Raw genomic sequence first — 5,354 nt, 5'->3', positions numbered from 1 at the left:
AATAAATATGAATGTGCACACAGAGGATTTTTTACAACCTTCAATGCCTCTTTCCTTTTAGGAGTGGGGCAGAGGGTTGTCAAAATGAATTGGAGTGGTACCATAGTGGAGTCATATTATATAGGAGTGTGAATATAGAGTTTAGTTTCATAGTATTTTAATTGAAGTAAATTGAGAAAAATTGCACAATCCCCCATGAATCCCTGTGCAGGGGGGTATACCTATAATAAAGTGCCTTGCCTATACAAAGAACAGGTCTATGCATCTAATGGGTGATACTGATGGTTATCCTAACTTGTGGGTCTAGGGACACCCGTAACATAATAACATTCATTGCAGCCAATATAGCCACCTAATGCAGAAAAGAACGTAAGCATTATAAAATGACATAAAAGAAAGGCAAGGAGGACACAAGACAAAGGGTAAACATGGGAGGGAGAAGGGGGAAAGGTAGGGGATCTTGAGTTATCAAAGTTATTTTCGTGTCCGATTGACATAGCCCACATGGGGTATTCAGTATGTATTGTTCAAGAGACCAGGGAGCTACGATAGACGCATGATTAGGTTGCTATGTTTTAAGGAAGGCCTCAATTTAATCATCCCTTATCGCTGAGATCTTTTCGAAGGTCATCATCTTAGTGACCCTGGCCTTGACTTGAGATACAGAGAGGAGCGGCAATTTCCAATTTCCAATTGTATTCGGACAGTTTGTATGGCTGGTTTTTAAGCACCAGAAGTTTGTCGGCTATCAATAGAGCTGAGGGTCTGTAGTAGTGTGAAGCTTCTTAGATATAAGGATAGCAATATCCTTCCAGAAAGTCTGGATTCTAGGTAACGTCCACCAGATATGTAATGTCGAAGCCACTTTGTCACTAAAACATGGGTGAAGCAGACAGGAAAAATGTATGAATTCTAGAGGGCACCAAATGCGTCCTATGTGTAATTTTAATAGATGACTTTAATGGCACATTGAGTGGGAACTCAATTTGAAAGTCAACATAAGTCGGGGCACAGAGGATTGTAGTCTAAATGTGGGGTACATGTGATATTATTCAGAAGTGGGGTGTTATCTCTGGGATCATTTGATGAATATTACTGAGAAATAGAAATCATTGTCCAAAGTATATGGGAATTTAATGGTGGAGTGTCCAGACTTGGTGCCTTGGGTGGAATGTGCCGTAAATACTGCCTTGTGCATTACTTGTAACTCTCCTAACCTCCTGCATCTACTAATTACTAAGGATCTTGCGGCCGTGATTCCGTCGAGTTTTCCGATTTGTCAGCACTTACATTCATCGGGAAGAAGAAGGTGAACTCCGGCGGACCTCGACGCAGCAGCGACACCTGCTAGATATCGGGCACGCGACCTTAGTGAATCCTGGCAGACCCGCATTCCTCGGCAGACAACATGCCGCGGGATCGCAACTGGACCGGGTAAGTAAATGTGCCCCACTGTGTGCATGCTTGAGGAGTAGCACATTCCTAAAGAAGATTTTCTCTGGGCTAGGCTCTATGAACTGCAGTGACGTGCCAAGGTGGCACCCCCTCTGTTAGGCACCTGAAGGTGGAGTCGCTTCTGTTACCATTGAATTGAAAATGAAGTTCCCCACAATCCATGTTAGGCTCATCTATCAGCCATGGCCTTGTTAGCGGTACATGAGACATGATGTTTCATCATAAGCAGTCAGGTTTAATGGACTTGCTCTATGGAACTCACTTGTCTTAGGCCAGCTGCTGGCAGTGATGATGATGGTGATGATGATGATAATGTTGGTATTTCCACAGATGGCGCTGTGATGAGACCGCAGGAACTTCCTTAATCTCGAGCATTCAGTTTTGTGCTTTCATTCATCTTTGATTCACCTCCATTGTTCACCCCTCCTCTGAGAGAAGACCCTGCGGTGCCATCATAATCCTCACCTGTCAGCCATTCATCTGTTCACTTTACAAAGGTAAATATATGTTACCAGCTTCCGCAAGGTTGGGAGAATTGGGGATTATTGTGTGGAACAGCAGGTTCCTAAATTCTTGTTTTAATCGGCACCTTACTAACTACACGATCTATTACTAATATACTATGCAATATATATTACTGATAAACTATGTTATTCAGAAGCTGAAAGGTAACTGGTAAAGTTTTATACTAATTTGGAATAAACTAAACTTTTTGTGCAAATTATAAAAAGCTGTACCAAGCTTTGGAAAAGTTTGCTCCTCTATATTTGGTCATATCCTCATTTTACAGTGCAGGGAAGTAATGTCACATCACATCACGTCTCCTGATGTATTTCGGCAGGGGTATTTCTCCTGGGGAACTCATTGCAACTTAGACAGGAACTCTAGTAGGTATAACTGCCCGGTGTTCAGGGGCATAACTTGAGGGGGTGCAGAGGCTGCGGTCTCACCAGGGCCCAAGAGGTTTAGGGGGCCCTTATGGTGTCACTTTCCCATATGAAAAGACTATTACTATAAACCATACATTATAGTCGGGGGCCTGGCACAGACTTTGCACTGGGGCCAATAAGCTTCAAGTTACGCCACTGCAGGTGTTGTATGCCAGATGCATATCTGACTTGTACTATTATATAAAATTTATATTAAATTTTTTTATATTATATGAAATTTTTAATATATGTTATATATAATTTAAAAAAAAAATTTTAACCAGAAAACTCATTTTAGTCTATCTTATGACATGTACTAAATTACTGCATTGATGTCCACCATATTTGTCCAGGGAAGAGTGATGATAAATGGTGGGATGATCATTCCAATAAACAAGTGCAACATCCCCCACCGGGGCCTAGCCTTTTCTTGGGGCCTGGAGACAGCCTGGGCCCGCAGTACCTGAGTGGCTGGCGGTTGCGGCCTAAGCACGCTTGTGTCACGGTGCTTGGTATGGGGAACCGGAGGGCTGTCCTACAGCCTGGCAGGTCTCCAGCAGGGTGGTGTTGGCAAGAAATGATGAGGGAGAGGCTGTTATAGCGGATCTCCCTGGGGCAACCCTTTGGTGTCTAGAGTATGAGTCTCTGTGTGGTGGATACAGGTAGTTGACAGTTATCACACGTATAAATGTGAATTTTTCAGTGGTCAGAATTTATTACAACAATATTTTTGGGTACAAAAATCTTGGGTTAAAATTATTTGTAAAATGTGGACTACGCGTTTCGGGGCGGGATTGGCCCCTTCTTCAGGTCCAGATGATTCTGTAACAGGTAGAAATAGTAGTTTCACACGATGTTTCGGGGATTTCACAATGGAAATACACAGTATTGTTAAACATGATGTATACACAATGTTGCTAAAAGAACGGTAACAACCTTTTATCAGTATACAAGTAGTGGTCATAAAATAGTAGGTGATCCAAACAACAGAATATAACAAAATATATATAATGGTTCTGAGTGGGTTAATGAAATATAATATAAAATTCATAAAATACATAAAATTCATAAGTGATACATAGAAGTTTTTTATAAAATAGCGATGTAGAGCCAAACTTATTAAAGACAGTTATTAAATCATCAATAAATAATAAATTGTAAATTATAGATTAAAATCATAATATTTGGAAGTAAAATCAAATCAAAACGGTTGGACCAGAACGTAGTACTAACCTCTCTGTGCTAGGAGGATGTGTGCAGACTTTTAACTGATTGCTATAGAAGAAAGATGTTGTATGTTAGGGGCGTCCGATAAAGGGGATATGTGGTGGTGAGCAATATTGAGACATAAAATGTAAAAGGGACTGACCTCTTGTGCTGGAGTCTGGAGGGGACAATCTAAGCCTCAGAGGACCTATATTTAAAACGACCCGTGAGACTGAAACGTAAGGAAGGTCGTAATGAGTAAAGTGTCAACGTAATGTGGGAAGTAAAGGCTAGTGAAGACTTACTCAGTATCTTGTCTGTTCCTGCCGGCAGCAGCTGAGTGAATGATCGCTGCTGGTGGTGCGTGACGGCTCTAAATAGCGGTGGAGGGCGCATGCGCAATGGTTGGGAGATGGGACCAAAATGTACTGCGCGTGCGTCAAAATTCGGAACTGTGCGTGGAGAGGGTAAGGCGGAGATTCGGGGAATGTTGCGAGGAGGAATGTCCGAAGATATAGGTAGGATGAAGTTAGTTCCGGAGAATTTTATTTCAGGGGGGGGGGGGGGGCGGGGGGGGGGTCGGAGAAGGGAAGCCTATATTGAAAGAGAGAGGAGAGTTAACTCAGTCGACAATTCCAGCATTGTCGACTATTCCAGCAATGATCAAATGTAGGTATGCTGAGTGTTTGTGACCTCTAAAGTGTATTTAATGAAGACTTATCAAATTTTTTCAATAGTTTCATTAAGACCAAATGACTCATGGTGTTAAGTTTATAGATCCAGTAGTTCTCCCTCTTTATGAGTTGATTTTGTCTATTAGGAAAATGTTTTGGAATCTGTTCTATAATGCTTGCCTTAACTTGGGAGAAGTCCTTGTTATGATGGAACTTAAAATGTCTAGAGACGCTGTGTAGTAGGTACCCTGCTTTAGTCTTACTGCGGTGTGTATTAATGCGCTCCCTAAAGGGTTGTATTGTGCGGCCAACATATTGGAGGGAGCAGGGACACTCTAATAGATAAATGACATGGTCTGAGGAACAGTTGACAAATGATTGTATTGAGAATGTCTCAGATGTAGTATGAGACGTAAAAGTTTGTGCCTTGTGTTGCATGATCATGCATGTCAGGCATCTTGGGCTGTTGCACCTAAAAGAGCCTTTTAGTGCTGGGGACAAGGTGTTGTGTGGAAATTAGGGGTGGCGTTCTTCGTAGTGGAACGTAACCTTGTAGGTGCCAAAAATGTTTTTAGAGTTGGAGCTCGTTTAAATGTAAGCATGGGGTTCTTGGAGAGGATCTTTGCCAAGTAAGGATCTTGCTGGAGTATTGGCCAATGTTTGTTTAAAATTGATCTGATAGTCGTATGGTCAGATGAGTAAGTGGTGATGAAATTAAGGTGCCGATTTGTTTCTGACGTGGAGGTTTTTGTGGATGGGAGGTAAGCAGTCGCCTTGAGTTAAGTTATTCGCCTTTTGGTAGGCGTCCTTAATGATGTTGAGGGGGTACCCTTTTTGTATGAACCGTTCCTTCAGGATCCCCGATTGTTCTATGTATGTTGGTCTGGAGGAGCAATTTTTCCGTATCCGTTTAAATTGGCTGTATGGGATATTATTAAGCCATTTTCTATGGTGGGAACTAGAAAACTCCAAAAAGCTATTGACGTCCCACAGATTTAAAATATGTTTCTGTTATTAGTGATGTCTCTTTGGGGTCCACCGAGATAAGAAGGTCCAAATATTCAATACGAAGTGGTGAGATGTTTAGGGT

The sequence above is a fragment of the Engystomops pustulosus genome, chromosome 9 (genome assembly GCF_040894005.1).
Source record: "Engystomops pustulosus chromosome 9, aEngPut4.maternal, whole genome shotgun sequence".
NCBI lineage: Eukaryota > Metazoa > Chordata > Amphibia > Anura > Leptodactylidae > Engystomops > Engystomops pustulosus.
This window is presented reverse-complemented; position numbering follows the sequence as displayed.